This window comes from Gopherus flavomarginatus, chromosome 23 (assembly GCF_025201925.1).
Source record: "Gopherus flavomarginatus isolate rGopFla2 chromosome 23, rGopFla2.mat.asm, whole genome shotgun sequence".
In the NCBI taxonomy this organism is placed as follows: domain Eukaryota; kingdom Metazoa; phylum Chordata; order Testudines; family Testudinidae; genus Gopherus; species Gopherus flavomarginatus.
This window is the reverse complement of record NC_066639.1, coordinates 13,999,121-14,022,725: the sequence shown is the minus strand read 5'-3', so window position 1 is coordinate 14,022,725 and position 23,605 is coordinate 13,999,121. Positions and strand designations below refer to the sequence as shown.

At 48.2% G+C, this 23,605-nt stretch overlaps 3 protein-coding genes across 5 annotated transcripts in view; 2 read left to right on the top strand and 1 right to left on the bottom strand.

The window, feature by feature from the left end:
• The window catches only part of LOC127039371 (zinc finger protein 883-like), a 341,025-nt gene that overhangs the window by 38,373 nt on the left and 279,047 nt on the right, over positions 1–23,605 (top strand). Inside the window, exon 2 of the mRNA XM_050932960.1 lies at positions 21,084–21,306. The gene's annotated coding sequence lies outside the window, so the exon portion shown is untranslated. The remainder of the gene's footprint in view (positions 1–21,083; positions 21,307–23,605) is intronic.
• The window catches only part of LOC127039346 (zinc finger protein 883-like), a 205,128-nt gene that overhangs the window by 38,373 nt on the left and 143,150 nt on the right, over positions 1–23,605 (top strand). Inside the window, exon 2 of one of the 2 annotated variants that reach the window (XM_050932877.1) lies at positions 21,084–21,306. The exons of the other annotated variant lie outside the window; for it this stretch is intronic. The gene's annotated coding sequence lies outside the window, so the exon portion shown is untranslated. The remainder of the gene's footprint in view (positions 1–21,083; positions 21,307–23,605) is intronic. 2 annotated transcript variants of the gene reach the window in all.
• LOC127039349 (zinc finger protein 154-like) overlaps positions 8,821–23,605 on the bottom strand; it is a 197,641-nt gene continuing 182,856 nt past the window's right edge. For both annotated transcript variants that reach the window (XM_050932903.1, XM_050932902.1), the window contains exon 12: positions 8,821–10,094. The gene's annotated coding sequence lies outside the window, so the exon portion shown is untranslated. The remainder of the gene's footprint in view (positions 10,095–23,605) is intronic.

Here is a 23,605-nt window from a genome sequence, read left to right as displayed (position 1 = left end):
CAACACATGTCCAACGGTCAACTCTCCCACCTCAAACAGATTAGTGACCAATTTGGTAGCAGTCTGGAGTAGCCAGCTTCCACCATGCAATTGCCACCCACTTCTCCAATAACAGGGCAGCTCTCATTTTCGTGTCCTTGCGCAGCAGGGTTGTGGCAAGCTCATCCCAGAGTCCCATGAATGTGACTTTCCTCACCCGAAAGGTCTGCAGCCACTGCTTGTCATCCAAGATGTGCATGACGATGTGGTCCCACCACTCAGTGCTTGTTTCCTGAGCCCAAAAGTGGCATTCCGCTGTGGTCAGCATCTCCATGAATGACACAAGCAATTTCGTGTGAAAGCTGCTACACATGGCGAGATCAATGTCAAACTCCCCTTGCCTTTGTAGTTTAAGGAATAACCCCACTGTCACTTGTGATGTGTTAATAAGAGCAAGCAGCATATTGGTCAAAAGTGCAGGATCCATTCCTGCTGCCTGAAGAGGCAGAATGCACAGTACACCAAGCACTGAAAGATGGTGCCAAATGTGAATGGAAGCACAGGGATTGTCGGGATGCAAATCAATGCATCATGGGGCATTGGGACAGGACCCGGGATGCCCCGTGACCCCCTCTGCCTTCCCACAACTCTTAGTGGCAGAAGAGGAAGAGATGCTCAGTGGGATACTGAGTGCACCACTCGGAATATCGCTGCAAGTGCGAACACGCAGCTGACAGTGTGAACATACAATAGCGGTTTCCCTTCAGCGCTCTGTGAGCGGCACTGTAACTCCTACTGCAGTAACTCTCCCTGTGTAGACATAGCCTCAGAGAGACTGACTGCCAGGATCCCAGGACTGATCCCCTCTGGGGAATGAAGCACAACGGTGACAGACTATGCAGCCTGCACTAGTCTCCCTGTACCTGTAAAGCCCAACATGCTGGACCATCTATGCCATTACCTGGTTCCTAAACTGCTAGCCCAACATGCTGGACCATCTATGCCATTACCTGGTTCCTAAACTGCAGCTACAGTTCCTAATCCATGTGAAACCAAAGACCGAGAGGTGCAGAGACCCAACCCCTTATAATCTTAGAAACGTTTTGTTCCTTTTTCTATTTTTTGTTAGTTTCTTTTTATGAACTTGGAGACCTCCTGGCCTGTCTATTAGATTGGGGTATAACATTTTGGCTCAATGGGTGTGAATATGAGAAGTCCTCTGAAATTTACACAGGAAGGGTGCTAGGAAGAATAGTTCCCCAAATCTTAATAGCCTTAAAACTCTGCCCTATGAAATGACTGAATGCATGCTCCTCACCCCTCCTGCACCCCCAGCTCCTGTCCCAGCCCAGAGCCTGCACCCAGCACCCAAACTCTCTCTCAGAGCCTACACCTCTCACCCCCTCCTACACCCCCATCACTTGCCCCAGCCCAGAGCCTGCACCCAAAATCCATCCCAAAGCCTATACCTCTCACCCCCTCCTGCACCCCCATTCCCTGTCCCAGCCCAGGGTCTGCACCCCAGACCTCCTTCCCCCACCCTCCCAGAGCCGTAGGCAGGTATGGAGTGGAATTTGGGGGGGCATAGGCTTTGGGCATTCTGGGCACCACTGAAATTTTTACAAACCTGCTTGCCTCTGTTGTTCATGGTACTCCTTCGTTCTCTCCAGCTGCTCCCTCTCTAGAGATTTTTTTCTACCCCATCTCTCCTCTCCTCTTCTGTGCTCTCTTTTTTCCCCACTCCCCTTTGTTTTCTATGGGACCTGGCCCCATGGTTCTGTGTTGTCCAATATCATGTTTAACTTTCCAAATCAGCTGGGGCCTGGAGAATATTTCCAGGTGGTTGTTCCCTATGTAGATTGCAGTGATCTCTGGTGTGTCCCCACGGGAACCAGTTCAAAAAAAGAGCCAGGAGCTAGTCCCAGTACATCCCCCGTCTGCTGGGCGGAGAGAATATTGCCTCCAGCCCAAGGCCCAGGTCTCTCTTGTTTTTAGTGCTGTAATATTAATGGCCAAACATGCTACTCACAAACATCCTCTCTCTTTCTTACACACACACAAACACACGCTTTTCAAGAAAAAATCCTTGCAAGAAGTCAAAAGTGCTTGCTGGATCTCACTGCTCTGCTTGATAGAATCTGAACACAAGCTGAACTTGTCAGGCATAGGTGGGGGCTGGCAGGGTGTGGGATGGTTTCAATTACACAGACAGGCACTAGTGACAACATTGCAGAATGTGTGGGTCAATGTTACACTCCCCTCCCAGCTGCCATTGTCTGTCTATGAGAGGTGCAAATCTCATCTCTGATATGGCACATTCTGCCGAACGTGAGAGGTACCTTCATTTATGGTCCGTGAGGTTTGAACTCTGTTTTGCGCACTGTGTTGGTGAACTACCATATTCAAGAAAAAATGCATCAGCACGACTGCCCTGACCACCGACAGAGAAATGCCACTGAGTTGAAGGTAACGATGTTCCTCTGTACTAGATAGGCACTGGCTACAGAGCTTGCTACTCTTTCCTTCTGTGCACTTACTTGTCCCGTTCTGACAGGCACCAGTCTAGGTTCCAGTTTAAGTTTAACTGGAACCCGGCTTTTATCATAAGGTGATTGGTTGCAATGCAGTGGACCCAGTTTCATTTTTTTACTTTTCCTAGGGCCACCTTTTTCCACTTCTGTCTCCATTCTTCAGGCACAGGGTAGCTACCTGAAGCCTGCTGTTTACCACCAATATTTATAACAGGGGACGGCACATGTATTTTTTCTAGGTTCCTTACAGCTGTTTCCAGTGTTTCACTCGGTTCCTGTACTGATTGTCTCTGGGCTGCTTGCCACCCTGCAAGGGCGGTGGGAGCATTCCAGGGCTGTGTAGCTAATTTTGATTCTTTTAACTCTTTCTTTGTTACTATTACTTGCCCTGCTTTTTCCATTACTTGTTTGCCCAGCATGCCAGCATGCTGTTTAGCCATCTTACTGCCATAGACAGTAGTTGCAAAATTTCTGCTTCTTTACTTTTACTACTATTTTTTAGAGCCTCGGATTCTACCATCGTTCTATATATGCCAGTCCATGTTTCCCCATTCTTCAATTCATATTGGACCCCCCTTACTGGCAATCCAGCGGGTCCATGAGTTATAAGACTCCATGGGGATCAAAAGGGAGGGGATCAGAGGGTTCCCTAGCTTGAGGTTTGCTGCCATGTTAGATTGCGATTCTTGCCACGGCAGGTTCGCTTACTCACCAGATCAGCAGTCGGGGTCACCAGTGTTGTCAGAGGTGTTGTTAGAAGCGCTACCGGTATGGTGCTCTGCTCTGCTCTCTCCTTGTTGGTATCACTCGGCTGCGTGCATGTGCTCACCCCGTGTGCTGCCCCAGCTCTGCAGATAGCTGATGCAGCAGACCCGACGAGAACCCCCAATGACCACAGACTCTAGTAAGATGCAAAGTCACGTCTGCTAGGTTTATTGTGATCTCGGACACAATGGCAGTTCCCTGTAGGTTTCTTAGCCTAACTCAGGGCATACTACGAGAAACTGCCTCTTGGCAATGGACCTGGCTCAGTCAGTGGCGGGACTTTCCACTGCCCCCTCGGATGGACAAAGACACTGCCCCAGGGATACATTCTTATACACAGGTGCAAACAAGTTACACATCACTCCTGACATATTGAGGTGCAACCCTTCAACGTAGTAAGGTACAACCCCTCTATGTCGTAAGGTGCCACCTCTCACCTTGTACATGTTGGTTCGATCAAAACAACTCTATCCATCCTATTACCCTTTTGCCGGTCATTGGGATGGGTCGGCCTGTTCCTTGTTATCTGTGTGGAATGTGCAAGTATGTGAATGTTCTGATCTCTAGTGTTCAGTACCTTTTAGGTACGTATCTTCTTGCAGCATCAGCCCTTTCCTTGCCAGCTTCTGTGAGCAGGGCCTGCCTCTGGCTCACAGCTTCACTTTGCTTTATGTTAGCAGAGTCTTGACCATTACTTTAGTTCAGGCCTTAGGCCTCATACCAGGCCTCTGATACCAAGGTTTACATCTTAGGGCCTCCTCTTACTACACAGGTGCCTTCAGCATCAGATGTTTTAATGCTCTATCAGGAGTTCATTTAAAGGAGGTATTGTGGCTGATTAATGGAATGCTAAACTAGTATACTAAAGGATGCACTGTGGGGCCTCCAGGCTATTTGCCTATCATCCTGCTCTGGCTTCTGTCCAAAACCTTGGCAGAGCAACCAGACGCATTTGTACACTCCCAGTCACAGACCAGTCAAATCGTAGATTCTATAGCCTGGAGAGTTTGATTTCTTCATTCAGGGGTCTCCTCTCCCTGTGCACCCAGCAGTAATGCTTGATGGTCCTAACACACATGCCCCCTCTCTTGTCAGAAGGGACCTCACTAGAAGTGTGGAGAATAGTTGCCCACCTAGAGCAGGGGCAGTTGCAGTGATATGATTTAGCTGAATGACAGAAGGATTAGAAAACACAACTTGTAGAAATAGAGTAAAGGAGCTCAATCTACTTAGCTTAAGACAGAGAAGGTTAAGGGGTGACTAGATCCCAGTCTATAAATATCAAAGTGGGGAACTGTTCAGTACTGGACTCCTCAATGTAGCAGAGAAAGGTTTAACATGATCCAATAGCTGGAAATTGAAGCTAGACCAGTTCAGACTGGAGATAAGGTATATTTTTAACCATGAGAGTAACTAACCATTGGAATAACCTCCCAAGGGTCAAGTATCAGAGGGGTAGCCATGTTAGTCTGGATCTGTAAAAGCAGCAAAGAATCCTGTGGCACCTTATAGACTAACAGACATTTTGGAGCATGAGCTTTCGTGGGTGAATACCCACTTCCTCAGATGCATGTAGTGGAAATTTCCAGGGGCAGGTATATATATGCAAGCAAGCTAGAGATAATGAGGTTAGTTCCATCAGGGAGGATGAGGCCCTGTTCTAGCAGTTGAGGTGTGAAAACCAAGGGAGGAAAAACTGGTTTTGTAGCTGGCAAGCCGTTCACAGTCTTTGTTTAATCCTGAGCTGATGGTGTCAAATTTGCAGATGAACTGAAGCTCAGCAGTTTCTCTTTGAAGTCTGGTCCTGAAGTTTTTTTGCTGCAGGATGGCCACCTTAAGGTCTGCTATAGTGTGGCCAGGGAGGGTGCAGTGTTCTACAGATTTTTGTATATTGCCATTCCTAATATCTGATTTGTGTCCGTTTATCCTTTTCCGTAGCGACTGTCCAGTTTGGCCGATGTACATAGCAGAGGGGCATTGCTGGCATATGATGGCGTATATTACATTGGTGGACGTGCAGGTGAATGAACCGGTGATGATGTGGTTGATCTGGTTAGGTCCTGTGATGGTGTCACTGGTGTAGGTATGTGGGCAGAGTTGGCATCGAGGTTTGTTGCATGGATTTGTTCCTGAGCTAGAGTTCCTATGGTGAGAATATGTTTCAGGTTGGCAGGTTGCCTGTGAGCGAGGACTGGCCTGCCACCCAAGGCCTGTGAAAGTGTGGGATCATTGTCCAGGATGGGTTGTAGATCCCTGATGATGCGTTGGAGAGGTTTTAGCTGGGGACTGTATGTGATGGCCAGTAGAGTCCTGTTGGTTTCTTTCTTGGGTTTGTCTTGCAGTAGGAGGCTTCTGGGTACACGTCTGGCTCTGTTGATCTGTTTCCTTATTTCCTCGTGCGGATACTGTAGTTTTGAGAATGCTTGGTGGAGATTTTGTAAGTGCTGGTCTCTGTCTGAGGGGTTAGAGCAGATGCGGTTGTACCTCAGTGCTTGGCTGTAGACAATGGATCGTGTGATGTGCTCAGGATGGAAGCTGGAGGCATGAAGTTAGGCATAGCGGTCAGTAGGTTTTCGGTATAGGGTGGTGGTAATGTGACCATCACTTATTTGCACCGTGGTGTCTAGGAAGTGGACCTCCTGTGTAGATTGGTCCAGGCTGAGGTTGATGGTGGGGTGGAAGTTGTTGAAATCATGGTGGAATTTTTCCAGAGTCTCCTTCCCGTGGGTCCAGATGATGAAGATGATGAAGACTGTGAATGGCTTGCCAACTACAGAACCAGTTTCTCCTCCCTTGGTTTTCACACCTCAACTGCTAGAACAGGGCCTCATCCTCCCTGATTGAACTAACCTCATTATCTCTAGCTTGCCTGCATATATATACCTGCCCCTGGACATTTCCACTACATGCATCTGAGGAAGTGGGTATTCACCCACGAAAGCTCATGCTCCAAAATGTCTGTTAATCTATAAGGTGCCACAGGATTCTTTGCTGCTTTTGCAGATCCAGACTAACATGGCTACCCCTCTGATACTTGACACCATCCAAGGCACTGCATTTAGCCATATGGAGTGGAAATCCATCAACCTCATGAAGAAACTTGCACAAATACAGACAGATATCATCTTCCTTTCCAAATGCAAACAGATGGACATCATACCCAATGGACTAAAGGTAAAAAATCCACTGCTATCTACATACTACACAGACCACAGTGAGAGATTATGCCATACTCTATCAAAGAAACTGAGGAACCACCTGATCAGCATCCTATACAGCAAACAGGAAAACATCAAAAAAGAGCTCTCCAACCTGCAGACTCTCATAAATAACCAAATTTCCATACAAACAGACTTCACTAAAATAAGACAGGAGATCTACATTACTCACTTCACCTCTCTACAAAGGAAAAAGGACTGTAAGCTGTCTAAACTCCTACCTGCCTCATGGGGCCACAACCGTGGTACCCCTAACCCACCCAGCAATATCGTCAATATATCCAACTACACACTCAGCCCAGAAGAAAAGTTTGTCCTATCTCGGAGACTCTCTTTCTGCCCTGCCACCCCCACCAACATGATACAGTTCTGCGGCGATCTGGAAGACTACTTTCACCGTCTCCGACTCAAAGAATACTTTCAGGACAACACTGAATAGCCCACTGATACACAGGTACCCTCCCACCAACAGCACAAGAAGAACAACTGCACATGGACTCCTCCTGAGGGTCGAAATGACAGTCTGGACCTCTACATTGAATGCTTCCGCCGATGTGCACAGGCAGAAATTGTGGAAAAACAACATCGCTTGCCTCATAACCTAAATCGTGGAGAACGCAGTGCCATACACAGCCTCAGAAACCACCCAGACATTATCATCAAAGAGGCTGATAAAGGAGGTGCTGTTGTCATCATGAACATGTCTGACTACCAAAAGGAGGCCGCCAGACAACTCTCCAATACCAAATTCTACAGGCCACTCTCCTCGGATCCCACTGAGGAATACACTAAGAAACTGAACCATCTACTCAGGACACTCCCTACACTATCACCGGAACAAATCAACATACCCTTAGAGCCCCGACCAGGGTTATTCTATCTACTACCCAAGATCCACATACCCGGAAATCCTGGATGCCCCATCATCTCGGGCATTGGCACTCTCACTGAAGGACTGTCTGGATATGTGGACTCTCTACTCAGACCCTATGCCACCAGCACTCCCAGGTATCTCCGTGACACCACTGATTTCCTGAGGAAACTACAATGCATTGGTGACCTTCCAGAAAACACCATCCTAGCCACCATGGATGTAGAGGCTCTCTACACAAACATCCCACACACAGATGGAATACAAGCTGTCAGGAACAGTATCCCTGATGATGCCACAGCACAACTGGCTGCTGAGCTCTGTGCCTTTATCCTCACACACAATTATTTCAAATTTGATGACAATATATATCTCCAGATCAGTGGCACCGCTATGGGAACATGCATGGCCCCACAATATGCCAATATTTTTATGGCCGACCTGGAACAACACTTCCTCAGCTCTCGTCCACCCACGCCCCTTCTCTACCTACGCTACACTGATGACATCTTCATCATCTGGACCCCTGGGAAGGAGTCTCTGGAAAAATTCCACCACGATTTCAACAGCTTCCACCCCACCATCAACCTCAGCCTGGACCAATCTACACGGGAGGTCCACTTCCTAGACACCACGGTACAAATAAGTGATGGTCACATTACCACCACCCTATACCGAAAACCTACTGACCGCTATGCCTACCTTCATTCCTCCAGCTTCCATCCCGGGCACATCACACGATCCATTGTCTACAGCCAAGCACTGAGGTACAACCGCATCTGCTCTAACCGCTCAGACAGAGACCAACACCTACAAAATCTCCACCAAGCATTCTCCAAACTACAATACCCGCAGGAGGAAATAAGGAAACAGATCAACAGAGCCAGACGTGTACCCAGAAGCCTCCTACTGCAAGACAAGCCCAAGAAAGAAACCAACAGGACTCTACTGGCCATCACATACAGTCCCCAGCTAAAACCTTTCCAACGCATCATCAGGGATCTACAGCCCATCCTCGACAATGATCCCACACTTTCACAGGCCTTGGGTGGCAGGCCAGTCCTTGCCCACAGGCAACCTGCCAACCTGAAATATATTCTCACCAGTAACTGCACACTGCACCATAGTAACTCTAGCTCAGGAACAAATCCATGCCACAAACCTCGATGCCAGCTCTGCCCACATATCTACACCAGCGACACCATCACAGGACCTAACCAGATCAGCCACACCATCACCGGTTCATTCACCTGCACATCCACCAATGTAATATACGCCATCATATGCCAGCAATGCCCCTCTGCTATGTACATCAGCCAAACTGGACAGTATGTACGGAAAAGGATAAATGGACACAAATCAGATATTAGGAATGGCAATATACAAAAACCTGTAGGAGAACACTTCAACTTCCCTGGCCACACTATAGCAGACGTTAAGGTGGCCATCTTGCAGCAAAAAAACTTCAGGACCAGACTTCAAAGAGAAACTGCTGAGCTTCAGTTCATCTGCAAATTTGACACCATCAGCTCAGGATTAAACAAAGACTGTGAATGGCTTGCCAATTACAGAACCAATTTCTCCTCCCTTGGTTTTCACACCTCAACTGCTAGAACAGGGCCTCATCCTCCCTGATTGAACTACCTCATTATCTCTAGCTTGCCTGCATGTATATACCTGCCCCTGGAAATTTCCACCACATGCATCTGACGAAGTGGGTATTCACCCACGTAAGCTCATGCTCCAAAACGTCTGTTAGTCTATAAGGTGCCACAGGATTCTTTGCTGCTTTTACAGATCCAGGCTTACACGGCTGCCCCTCTGATCCTTGATAGCAAACAGAGAGAAACTCTTTAGCAAAAGGAACATTTACAAGTTGAGAAAACAAAGATAAAACTAACACACCTTTCCTGGCTGTTACTTACAAGTTTGAAATATGAGCGTCTGGTTCAGAAAGATTTGGAGAGCATGGATTCATGTCTGGTCCCTCTTAGTCCCAAGAGCGAGCAGCCCCCAAAACAAAGAGCACACAAACAAAGCCTCCCCCGCACCAAGATTTGAAAGTATCCTGTCCTCTTATTGGTCCTTTGGGTCAGGTGTCAGCCAGGTTACCCGAGCTTCTTAACTCTTTACAGGTAAAGGGATTTTGGTGTGTCTGGCCAGTCTCTGGCCAGGAGGGATTTTATAGTATAGTACACAGGAGGGCTGTTATCTTTCCTTTTATAGTTATGACAAACCCTGGCTGAATGTCTCCTCTCTCCATGGCTTGGTTGATCTTTTCAGGAAATGGAGAAGACTGCTTTTGCCTAGCTGTACATTGCTTGCAAAAGAAACAGGCCTTTTTGGTGACAAGTGTTGAAAGGAGCCACTAGACAAATGTGGAGACAAGAAAAATGTCCCCATAACTGAACTTTCATCCGTGGATGTTGATGCCACAGCAAAGAGTGCTAAACACTATATGACCACGGCTGGTGTCAGAAGAGTCTCTACCAAAGCATCTTTCCACCAGCAGAGGCCTCTCTGTGCACAGAACTCCTGGTAGCTTGATGTCTGCAGGCAGTGGAGAACTCTATTTCGGCATCTCTTTGTCTGTTTTGTGGTGAACATCTGCAATGGCTGTTAATAGGCATCTAGATAGTGATCTTTGGAAACAGCTGGCTGAAGAGCCTTCCTACTAACCAGGAGATCTTGGCTTGGCCTCTCAGTTGTTCCTTGCTGAACCTAATGTCTCTATTGGCTCCTTTTTTTGCATCTCTTTTCATAAAAATAAAAGATCTGTCAGCACAATCCTTCTAAGTGCTATTCAAGACAGAGAGAGCCTTCCTTGCAGCTAAGTCTTGGTGTAATGGAGCATGCGTCACCACTGATGGCCGTCCTGGGAATTATATGGGCTACTCCAGCCCTGCACAACTCATAAAGTGGTTAGGGCCACATTACTCCAAAGAAAACAGCTGAAGGCTGAAACCTCCCGGCCCTGCAGAAACACCTGCCCCAGGGCCACTCAGCCTTGCGGAAATAAACCCTCCGTCCCCAGTGCCGCCCCACCAAAACAGCTGTGGGCCAAAAAGGAAGGTTGGGGGCGGGGAGATGATACTTTATTTTAAATCAACTCGGGGCTCCCAGCTGAAGAGGTGGCTGGGAACCCTCAGGGTCAAATTAAAGGGCCCGGGGCTCCGGCAGCTGGGGGAACCTGGCAGGGCCCGCTTTAGGTTTTTTGCTGCTCCAAACAAAAAAAAATTTGGCTGCCCCCCGTCCCAGCCCTGGGCTCGCCCGTGTACCACCCTGCTGCTCCAGTCCTGGGCTGTCCCCCCACCCACCTGCTGCCCCAGTGCTGGGCTTCTCCCTTTCCTCCCCACCAGTGCCCTCCCCCTACCCCGCTGCTGCCCCAGCCCTGGGCTCCCCCCAACGAGTACCCCCACCCACACCTCCTGCTGCCCCAGCCCTGGGTCACTGGTAACTCTTTCCCAGGGCGGGTCATTCAGGAGGAATTTTGGATGTGCACAAAACACAGACAAGATTGGTTCCCATATGGTTACAGAGCTGCAGTAAAGTGGAACAATTTTCAGCTTGTGTGATTGGAGGATATCTGGATGCGTATTATAAGACTGTCCTCCATAAATGAGGAAAAGTTGAGGTGCCTTTATTATTCTTTTGTTCCACTCCTTGTTTCTATGGGGAATTTGCCAATGCAATATCACTCTTCCTTTTAAACAAACAAAAAGGCAATGGCTGTTGAAAATAGCAATTCCAGTCCTAATAAGCATTTCTTGCTCAATTTTATCCTACTTCTTCTACAGCAAGTTACAGAGGATCAGTAGATTTGATTTGGGAGAAATGAAGTAACAGCTGCCCAAACTCAGCTTGAGCGCTCCTGAATTTTGAGGTATTCAAATCTGGAAGGCAGGTGCTGGGCGGGGAGTGCTGGGGGCTCCATGGGGGAGCATGGCAGCAACGTGTCTGGAGCTGCACGGAGCCAGACACACTGGTCTGAGTGGCATGGTAATGGGGCTGGGGGATGGAGAAGGGGTAGGATCTGCTGACAATGCCCATACGTATACAGCCCAAAAGGCCATTAGCCTTCTTGGCAACAAGGGCACACTGTTGACTCATATCCAGCTTCTCATCCACTGTAACCCCTAGGTCCTTTTCTGCAGAACTGCTTCCTAGCCATTCGGTCCCTAGTCTGTAACAGTGAATGGGATTCTTCTGTCCTAAGTGCAAGACTCTGCACTTGTCCTTGTTGAATCTCATCAGGTTTCTTTTGGCGCAATCCTCTAATTTGTCTAGGTCCCTCTGTATTCTATCCCTACTCTCCAGCATATCTACCACTCCTCCCAGTTTAGTGTCATCTGCAAACGTGCTGTGAGTGCAGTCCATGCCATCCTCCAGATCATTAATGAAGATATTTAATAAAATCGGCCCCAGAACTGACTCTTGGGGCACTCCGCTTGAAACCAGCTGCTAATTAATTTCATCACATGACCCCTGGTTCTTGTGTTATGTGAAGGGGGTAAATAACACTTCCTTATCCACTTTTTCCACACCAGTCATAATTTTATAGACCTCTATCATATCCCCCCTTAGTCATCTCTTTTCCAAGCTGGACTTTCCCAGTCATTTTCCTCTCTCCTCATAGGGAAGCTGTTTTATAACCCTCATCATTTTTGTTGTCCTTCTCTTCACCTTTTCCAATTCATCCTTTTTTTTGATGGGGTGACCAGAACTCCACACAGTATTTAAGGTGGCACACCATGGATTTATGTAGTGGCATTATGATATTTTCTGCTTTAGAATATGAAGGTGGGAAGAGACCTCAGGAGATCATCTAGTCCAACCCCCTGCTCAAAGCAGGACCACTCCCCAGACACATTTTTGCCCTAGATCCCTAAATGGCCCTCTCAAAAATTGAACTCACAACCCTGGGTTTAGCAGGCCAATGCTCAAACAACTGAGCTATCCCTCACCCCTTACCACTACCACTTCCTGAACGGTTCCTAACATTTGGTTAGGTTTTTTTGAAGGTCACTGCATAATGAGTGGATGTTTTCAGAGAACTATCAACAATGACACAAAGATTTCTTTGTTGAGTGGCAACCAATATGGCTCTACCATAAGCTCTTTCATGACCAGAAAATAAAAAGGAATCCTATAAAAAGTGGCATCATGGACAAATTGCTATGGATGAGTACAAAAGACCTGCACAAGCATGTGGGGACAAAATCAGAAAGATTAAGTCACAAACTGAGTTACACCTTGGAAGTGACACAAAAAAGGCAATAAGATAAGGGTTCTATAAATATATTAGGAGCAAGAGACAGGGGAAGGAAAGTATTACTTACCAGAGAAGAAAAGGAGCTAATAATAGATGACATCAACAAGATGGAGGTTTTTAATACCTTTTTGCATTCACTAAAAAAATGTAATTATGATCAGATACTTAATTATTCTTAACCAAGAGGGGGAAGGAACAGAAACCACAATGGGGAAATAAGAGGCTAATAAATTTAATTTCTGTAAATATTTTTTCAAAGTCAGCAGGGCCTAATTAAATTCATCCTGGGCTACTGTTGTACAGACAAAACTACACAGGATCTTTTCAGGGGGCAAGACAAAGATATCACATTTATTATGATAATTTGATTTATGACTAATAACTAATGTCTTAATTCTTATACACACACATTATACCTAATACCTATACACACACACATCCATCAGATGTTCTGCAGCTGCTGCATAGTTACCAGTCCTGAAGATAGCTTAAGTTCATAGCTTGATTTTGTAGCTTGGGTTCGTAGCTTGTGGCGGCAAACTGACCAGGAAAGCCGGGCACAAGGACAAGCTGGATCTCTGTTGGGCAGGAATCGATGTCCTTCCATGTTGGCAGCAGAATGTTACCCAGAGTCTTTCATCTCACCCTTCTTTTTTATAGGCTTTTAGTTTGGATTCAAAGTCTATAGGTCTTGCTGTGTCACGCTGCCTCTGGGTTTGGATTGATCACCCATCAATTGCAGGCGTGACTTTCAGCCTTGAAGCTGGCTTTGATCTTCCTTCTGTTGTTCTGTTGTCCTTTTCTTTTTAAGGTGGATGCTTCTTACTTTGTTTAGGGCTGTTGTCTAGGTCTTCAGCCGTTGGTATTTGAACTTTATCTCATCAGGACAGGCTGGGGCTGGAGGTTGATTCTGTCATCCATACATACCTCATTCACACGTTTAAACTAAACTAATAAGATTACAGCAGGGTTTGCAAAAATGAAGGTTGGAGGAAGCTTTTACAAAATGGAGTGAGTGTTTTAAAATGGGGTTTGAATTACAATATGGAACAGAAGTTACAGTGTAGGCAAGTGTAGTGTGGATGGTGAACAGAAGTTACATTAATAAATTAAAAACAATTTCATTTATCAGTTCTACACTACTCCAGGAATTAGCTGAAGCAATCTTGGAACAGTTAACAATGATCTCTGACAACTCCAGGAGGATGGTGAGGTCCCACAAGACTGGAGAAGGGCAAACATAAAACCTGTCTTCCAAAAAGGGAACAACGAAGACCTGGGGAATAGAGGCCAGTCAAGCCTAGTTTAGATACCCAGAAAGAAAAATGTATTAAACAATCAATGTATAAGCACTTAGAGGATAGTAAAGTGATAAGATATAGCCAGCGTAGATTATCGAACACAAACAATGCCAAACCAATCTAATTCCTGCTTTAACAGGGGTACTGGCCCTATGACACCATAGACATGACATATCTTAATTTTAGTAAGACTTTTGACAGCAGACCCCATGACATTCTCATCAGCTAACAAGGGAAATGTTGTGTACTTGAAAGTCTGTACTCAAAGAGTAATTATTAATGGCTCGCTGACAAAATGGGAGGATGTATCTAATGCAGTCCCACAGGAGCCAATCCTCACTCTGGTACCATTCAATATTTTTATTAAAGACTTGGATCATGGAATGGAGAGTGTGCTTATTAAATTTGAGGATGACACCAAGCTGAGAAGAGTTGCAAACACGTTGGAGAACAGGATTAGAATTCAAAATGACTTTATAAATTAGAGAATTGATCTGAATGAACAAGATTAAATTCAGTAAAGACAAGTGCAAAGTACTACATTTCAGGGAAGAACAATCCAATGCACAACTAGAAACTGGGGACTAACTGGCTGGGGGCAGTACTATTCAAAAGGATCTGGGAGTTACAATGGATCAGAGATTGAATCTGAGCCAGCCATGCGACTCAATTGTAATGAAGGCTAGTTCAGTACTGGAATAGGTTACCAAGGGAGGCTGTGGAATCATCATTGGAGGTTTTTAAGGACAGGTTGGACAAACATCTCAGTGTTGGGGGCTGGACTAGATGACCCTTCATTGTTCATTCCAGCCCAACCGTTCTACGATTCTATTCTGGGGAAATGTTTGGTCATTTTATTACACCTCTGACCTGGCCACCCCACTAGCACTAAACAACGGAGACATTTTGAAACCCTCCCACTAATAAAGTCTGGGAACCAAATACAAGACAAGAGCAGAACAACAGTAATGACTTGGGGAATTTCCCCTAACATTATCCCCAGGGCAGCACACTCCCACAGCTGGGCCACAGAAAGTGTCAGGAATCGGCTTTTCCTCTCCCTGCACCTCACCTTGTTGCAGTAAGTGGTGGGGGGGGGGGGCAGGTTAGAGATCTAGGAATCTCTCTCCTCAATTATTTCTCCCACTGCCCCTATCAATCTCTCTCTCCCTTTTCTCCTTGTGTTTCCCCATCTCCTGTCCCTCCCCCTCTGGTAGACAGACAGCTATTCCTGGGTGTCCGCTCTCCTATGGCTGGATCAGCTCTTGCAATTGCTAAGGGGAGGAGAGATGTGAGGTGACGAGGGGCTATTTGTGCAGAGTCACTTTCATGCCCATCCCCAGCAAGTTCCCTGGAGTATCTGGCTCAGATGTTGATGTGGGCAGAGCCAAGGGCTGGCCCATGGAGCTAATTACAGCTGGGGAAAGTCCTCATCTTGCTTGGGCACAGAGGAAGCTTTGCTCTAAGTCACTCCCAAGCCCAGACCCCACTGGAGGAGCAGCAGCTGCTCAGTCTGGGCTCCCAGATCACAATTCAGGCAGCAGTGTCTGAACCAGGAAGCTCAACCCCAATATCCTGAGGAAAGCGAGAGTCAGACAGAGACTGAGGGCTTTCCCCTCCCCCCTTTAGCAGCAACTGAAACCCCCTCCCCACAGGGAGATATCCTGATTTTATTTGAACCCATGTTAATCTGGAGTCACTCCATAATCTTCCTTGAAGTGTCTCTTGAGTAACGCTGGTCTCAGTGAGACCAGAAACATGGGTCAGGAGGGAGGAGGCCAGAGTCCTTTCCTCCTCCCTCACTCCCTCTCCCCTTTCTTCCAAGAAGGATTCACAGCAACAGTTGTCCCTCCAAAACCTGAAGTTTCAGCAGTTCTGAAAACGAGGAGAGAAGCAAAGCCTGTCGTGATTTCGCATCAGTAATTGATAAATGGATAGAAAGTTATCAGCAGCCCCTGCCAGCCATTCACACAGGTGGGGGGAGCCCTGGCCGATGCTTCTTTAACAGGAGAATGGATGGCATGGAGGAGACAAATTTAAGAAATTTTCATGCCTGGTGACTGGCAGATAATGGCCAATAGGGACCCACCCCAGAGACAACATCTCAGCACTGGGCGAAGCAACCCCTCATGGAGACCATTCGTCATGGGGGTTTGGGATACTGCTGGTGAACGTGGTGAGGGGGAAGTGAGGGGCTAATACAGTAGCAGGGAGATTCTCAGCCACTCTGGATCCAGCCTGGGCAGCAAGGAGCCAGGCACAGACTGAGCCCCCGTCCTGTGCTCCCCGACGAAAAGGGTCCAGCCAACTGCCCTGTGAGCAGATTAGAGACACCCATGGGTAGCAGGAATCCTAGGCAAGGGTAGGCTGTGCCTTCCCAAACAGCCTAGCATGGCCCCACCCACACTCCACCCCCAGGCCAGGCCCCCTCTGGGTTCCCTTCCCAGAGCGCTCTGCCTTGGCTGGCTGGCCTGCCTCCTGCAGGGTAGCCACCCCACTTGGCCACCCAGAGCCCCCCCTCACACAAGGAGCTCTGCATACTGGGGCCGGGAGCACAGTTGCCTGGCACACCGGGGCCCCCGGCGGGGGTGCTCTGGGCTCCTGGGAGAGGCTGAAGAAGGGGGACCTCCCCCAATGACCGGATCACCAGCCGCACATGGAGACACCCTTCCCCCAAACAGAGGGAGACCTCTGGCTTTGATGTGTATTAAATATGGGGCAAATTACTTTCATCAGCAAACATTTTAATGGAGGTAAAAGAGGAGAGAAATGAGTCTCAAATGAGAGGGGGAAGTTGATCATTTCAAACCCTGTAACTGCCAGGATGGCGACTGATTCAAGACAACAAATTCCCTCCAAAACAGGAGAAGTTGCTGCAACTAAGCATGGTAACATCTCCAAACCTGAGATGCTTTTTAATAGACATTTAATAATTACATGGAAAAAGGGAAAATTTGACAGCTTGACATCAATGTTCAGTCCTTAAAACGACAAGGGTGGAAATCCGGGGAATTTTTGATGAATTTTAAGAAAATAGAAAGGAAAGTGGATAAGAGTGAGGGATTTTACCCTGATAGTCAATAGTAGGTAAAGAGGTAGAATCTGAGTGAATTTCATGTTATTGACAAATCAAAAGAAAATTGAAAACCTGCAAAAAATTTCTTTCAATATTCAAGAATTTGAGCAAAGGTTAAAATCAGAGGATATTTTATGTTAATGTTTTATAATTAGAAAGACAGCAAAAAAAATCTTAGAGACTATTAAATTAGTAACACATAACTAGACAGAAAGCCAGGGAAAAGTTTGCGATATTTTAGAATATTCTCCTGAAGAAGAGCTCTGTGTAGCTCAGAGATTTGTCTCTCTGACCAACTGAAGTGGCTCCAATGAAAAGTATTACCTCACCCACCTTGTCTTTCTAATTGCAAAGCAATGCACATTGGAGAGAAAAACTGCAGCTACTTATACATTGGGGGAAAATTAACTATCAACTGTAGTCCATAGATCCAACTTTAACATTTATTTAATGCAGCAGTAATGCAAGGAATCTACAGGCTTGTATCCGGTAAGATATTGGCTTCAGCAGTTAGCATAAGGTTTGAGGTCTATGAACTCTGGCACAGATACCTCACCTACGGGTCATCCCTAAGTTTTGGGGAACTGGAAATAGAGTGTCTGAGGGGGAACTTGGCCCATGATGACACTTGCCAACCACAGGAACACGAGCTAACGCTGGCTTTTGGATAAAAATGTCCGCAGATACCTCACCGCAAGAGTACCATGGCGACAAATATGATAAGTTGTATGAATGGTCTCACTAACCCAAGAGAAGGATGCCCCAACATCGGCAGGGTGAGGAAATACAAATAAGAAACAGAGGAGAAACCCCTACTGAATATGTATTAGACTGAGTAGCGCAACAGAGCATATTATAAGAGTTGTATCCCAACCTGTATGCAGGAGAAGAGAGAGATTTAGGAAGGTACCAAGATGATGGCTACTGGTGATGATGAGGAAGGTCATTGGGATGAGGAAGATAATGGTGAACATTTCAGGTTGTTCGGCAAGGGATGATGGGAGGATATGGATGTTCAGATTTACATTCTATATTATCTCTATCTTACTGAGTTACAGCGTTTGTGACTTTGCTAAATGTATTATTAAACTACTGTAAATATAAAAGCATTCCTATAATGAGTGTTGCAACTGTGTACTGTATTTAATAATACTAGGCCTGATCTTGAGACAAGAACCTGTCAACTCTCAAAGTGATAACTGGGAATTCTTAGTAATCAATATAATTAATACATAAGCCAAAGATCAGGCTACACAACTTAAGAAAAGGACCTGCATGTTGCTGTAGACAGCTCAGGGAAAGAGTCCACTCTCACAGCTGCCACCGAAAAAGCTAACAACATGGTAAGCGTCATAAGGAATGGGATGGAGAATAACATCAAATGTTTGTATATACATCAAGGGGGCAGCCTCTAATATCCCAGGACCACCATGACTACTACAGCACTGCACACAGGATATTTTATATCTATCTTTGAGAATTGATGAGGAAATAGGTCAAAAAAGAAATATTTGATAATATAACAGAAAACAACCAAGATCTGAAGGGATTTTATATTGATACGTAATACGCGAGAAAATTGGGACAGTTTGATAGGACTGTCTATAGAAGTTCAATACACACACACAGACAGTAATGGTTCCCCCTCCACCAGCACCATTCCCAGGAAGCCCTTTGTGAAGGTGTTTTAAGAAGGCCAGGGAGAGGGTCTGGAGCAGGAATGCTCCCGGAGAGTGGGGAGGGGCGGCAGCGTGGGATGGGCAGGGGACAGGCAACTGGTGGCTGTGGGGAGCTGCACGGGAAAGCTGGGGGTGGGGGTAGCAACTGGGACTGGTTACTCCACTGAGAACACTCACTTCTCCCTTCCGTCCTGTGTCCTGTTCCTGGCAGAGACTGGCCGCCCTGTCCCACCCCAGAGCCAGCCGTGTTTCCAGGCTCCCCGTAAACTGCACCCACTAATCCCCTTCCAGTGTGGGGCAGGGCTCAGGGCAGCAATTTCCCACCTAAACAAGGACCATTGGCTGCAGATCAAACGGGTGGGAAAACTTCCCAGAGCTGAGGGGATTTTAAACGCACCTTTGAGAATGAGAAAATGGGGCAAAATCCAAGGAGGAGAATGAAGACATGGAGAGAAAAGGGCAGGGCGGGGGGCGGGGGGGGAGGGATCTGCTTGGATTTTATCCCAGTATTTGATCATTAGAGAAAAAGGGGAATTCAGGACAAATTAAGACTGAAGTGACAATCACAGAGAATGTCATTAACCCCCCCCCTCCCATGCTGCGATCTCCTGCCTGCTCAGAGCAGGGCCATCTCCCCACAGGTCACACGGTCCGACCCCTCCCTCCATCTCATTTTTCAACCCTCCCTTCCTACCCCCCCGGCCCTGGGGCAGCCCCTGGCTGGAGCTGGGGGCAGAGGGGTCACTGCTGTGAACGCAGCTCGGAGCTGCCCCAAGGGCGGGGGGGGATCTGTGCCCCCTTGTGCAGAGGCGCCTCCCCCAGCCCCTTGTTAATCACCTGCCCAGGGGGCGGGGCCCAGCTGGAGAAAGCCCCCCCGGCCGGGCCCCTCCGCACAGACCCCGGGAGCAGCAGCCGCTCACAGCTGATCCAGCCCGGGCTGCAAATCCCGCTGGGGCTCGCACTGAGCATGCGCAGTAACAGCGGCTGACCCCCCCCCTCCCTTGCCTGAGCTGGAGAGGGCGGAAGCAGCCCCCGGGGCAGGCTGGGAGATGTAGTTCCTGGCTCCCCCCTGGCCCGGAAGTGACGTTGCAGGGAGGCGGGCGAGCCTGGCTGTGAACGCGCGTGGGCCGGGGCCGCTCCGGCTCTGCCTGGCTCGCGCGGGGCCGGAGAAGGGTTTGTGCCGTGGGGGCTCTGGGCATGCGCAGATCGGGGAGGGGGAGAGTCCCGCATTAACCCCCCCGTGGGGCCGGGCGGGGCTGGGGGGTGAGACCGGGCTGGGGGCTGGGAAAGGGGCGGGGGGGAAATGTCTGTGCAGCCCGGACATGGCCGGGGGGGGGGGGGAGCAGGTGACCCCCGAGGAGCGGGGAGAGAAAGGGGGGGGCTGAGATCCCCTCGGATTTACCGCTGCCCCCCCCCGTGGGGACCCCCCTCCTCTCCCGTCCTGCCCCCTTTCTCCCTAGAGAGCAACGAGCAGCACCCAGGGTGACCCCCCCTCCCCCAAACCCCTGAGAAGTTCCCTGTTCCCCTCCCCCCATTGTGCCCCATTTTCTCTGCCCTTCGCCAATGGCCAGTTCAGATCTCAGGTTTGGGGTGTTTCCCCCATTTTCACCTGCAGGGATTTGTCCTTGTGTGGGTGGGAAATGGTTCCCCCGAGTGATTTCTGAACTGGGCAGAGGCTGGGGGGGCCCTGAGACAGGGACACCTCTGGGCTGGGCTGGGGGGGCCCTGAGACAGGGACACCGCTGGGCTGGGGGGGCCCTGAGACACAGAGACATCTGGGGAGGGGTCACTTTCTTTTGGCAACAGGGCGTGGAAAGAGATCTCTGGGGGGGGGTCACTTTTGGCATGGAAAGTGACCTTCAGACTCCAGCCCCACTCCTTTCCCAGGGCTCCCTGCTGCCCGTGTGAATGTGAGAGGCAAGAAGAATCCGTCCATTTCTGTTGTTGATTGAATATCCCTGTATAATCCCCTCCAATTTCTAATCTTTTCTCTTGAACTGTTGAATGGTAACAAAAACTCCCCATATGTTGGTCCTTCTCTCTTATATTGGCAAATATTTAGTTTCTCCTCAGTTCTGAAATATTGATACCAAATTCTTAAAAATCTTCCTGCTTTTTTTCTCCAGGTGTCCTTGCCTTGCCTGAGATTAGGTCCCGCCGTTTGTAGGCACTGCACAAACCCTGACCAAGTTTAGGGCCCTGGTGGTGCCAGGAACTGTACAGACCCCTACAGAGAGCAGGGACCTTGTTGTGCTGGGTGCTACAGTGACCCTGACTGAGCTCCTGGCCCCTGTTGTGCCAGGCCCTGCATCAACACCATGTGAAATCAGGCTCCCATTGTGCCAGGCGCTGCAGAGACAGCAAACAAAATCAGGGATCTTCTTGTTCCAGGAGCTGCAGAGACCCCAGGTGAGATCTGGGCCCTGTTCTGCCAGGCGCTGCGGAGACCCCAATTGAGATCTGGGCCCTGTTCTGCCAGGCGCTGCGGAGACCCCAATTGAGATCTGGGCCCTGTTCTGCCAGGTGCTGCAGAGACTCCAACAGAGGTCGGATCCCACTGTTGTGACAGGTGCTGTGGAGACCGCAACTGACATCAGGCCCCCCATTGTGCCAGGTAAAGCTGAGACCTGAATCGAGATCAGCCCCTTTCTCCCCCCCCACCCCCTTTATGCCAGGCAGCACAGGACTGCAGCCCTGATAGCTGCCTCCATTGTTCGGGGTACTTGAGAAACCTCGACTGAGATCTGTGTCCCTCTTGGGCCTGGCATTTCAGTTACCTTGACCATGATCATGCCCCACCACTGTACTGGGCACTGCACAGAGCCTAACAGAGATCCTGCCCCCACATTTTGCCAGATGCTGCAAGGACTCCAAACAAAATCAGGGATCCTGTAATGCCTGGAGTTGCAGAGCCCTCGATTGAGACCAGGCACCTTGTTGTGCAGGGCTTTCCACAGACATTGACCAAGATCAGGGTCCCCATTGTGACAGGTGCTGAACAGACACCAAGGGTATCTCTACCATAGAATATCAGGGTTTGAAGGGATCTCAAGAGGTCATCTAGTCCAACCCCCTGCTCAAAGCAGGACCAATTCCCAACTAAATCATCCCAGCCAGGGCTTTATCAAGCCTGACCTTAAAAACTCTTAAGGAAGGAGATTCTACCACCTCCCTAGGGAACCATTCCAGTGCTTCGCCACTCTCCTCATAAGTCATGTACTCCAGTCCCCTAATCATTTTTGTTGCCCTTCGCTGCACTCTTTCCAATTTTTCCACATCCTTCTTGTAGTGTGGGGCCCAAAACTGGACACAGGACTCCAGATGAGGCCTCACCAATGTCGAATAGAGGGGAATGATCACATCCCTCGATCTGCTGGCAATGCCTGTACGTATACAGCCCAAAATGCCGTTAGCCTTCTTGGCAACAAGGGCACACTGTTGACTCATATCCAGCTTCTCGTTCACTCTAATCCCTATGTCCTTTTCTGCAGAACTGCTTCCTAACCATTCGGTCCCTAGTCTGTAATGGTGAATGGGATTCTTCTGACCTAAGTGCAGGACTCTGCATTTGTCCTTGTTGAACCTCATCAGGTTTCTTTTGGCCCAATCCTCTAATTTTTCTGGGTTCCTCTGTATCCTATCCTTACCCTCCAGTGTATCTACCACTCCTCCCAGTTTAGTGTCATCTGCAAACTTGCTGAGAGTGCAGTCCACGCCATCCTCCAGATCATTAATGCCGATATTGAATAAAATCGGCCCCAGGACTGACTCTTGGGGCACTCCACTTGAAACCAGCTGCTAACTAGACGTGGAGACATTGATCGCTACCCGTTGAGTCCGATGATCTAACCAGCTTTCTGTCCACCTTATAATCCATTCATCCAGCCCATACTTCTTTAACTTGCTGGCAAGAATACTATGGGAGACCATTTCAAAAGCTTTGCTAAAGTCAAGGAATAACACATCCACTGCTTTCCCTTCATCCACATACCCAGTTATCTCCTCATAGAAGACAATTAAGTTAGTCAGGTATGACTTGCCCTTGATGAATCCATGCTGACTGTTCCTGATCACTTTCCTCTCCTCTAAGTGCTTCAGAATGGATTCCTTGAGGACCTGCTCCATGATTTTTCCAGGGACTGAGGTGAGGCTGACTGACCTGTAGTTCCCCGGATCCTCCTCCTTCCCTTTTTTAAAGATGGGCACTACATTAGCCTTTTTCCAGTCATCCGGGACCTCCCTCGTTCGCCATGAGGTTTCAAAGATAATGGCCAATGGCTCTGCAATCACATCTCCCAACTCCTTTAGCACCCTCAGATGCAGCGCATCCAGCCCCATGAACTTGTGCTCGTCCAGTTTTTCTGAATAGTCCTGAACCACTTTTTTCTCCACAGGGGGCTGGTCACCTCCTCCCCATGCTGTGCTGCCCAGTGCAGCAGTCTGGGAGCTGACCTTGTTCGTGAAGACAGAGGCAAAAAAAGCATTGAATACTTTAGCTTTTTCCACATCCTCTGTCACTAGGTTGCCTCCCTCATTCAGTAAGGGGCCCACACTTTCCTTGACTTTCTTCTTGTTGCTAACGTACCTGAAGAAACCCTTCTTGTTCCTCTTAACATCTCTTGCTAGCTGCAACTCCAAGTGTGATTTGGCCTTCCTGATTTCACTCCTGCATGCCTGAGCAATATTTTTATACTCCTCTCTGGTCATTTGTGCAGTCTTTCACTTCTTGTAAGCTTCTTTTTTATGTTTAAGATCAGCAAGGATTTCACCGTTAAGCCAAGCTAGTCGCATGCCATATTTACTGTTTTTTCTACACATTGGGATGGTTTGTTCCTGCCCCCTCAATAAGGATTCTTTAAAATACAGCCAGCTCTCCTGGACTCCTTTCCCCCTTATGTTATTCTCCTAGGAGA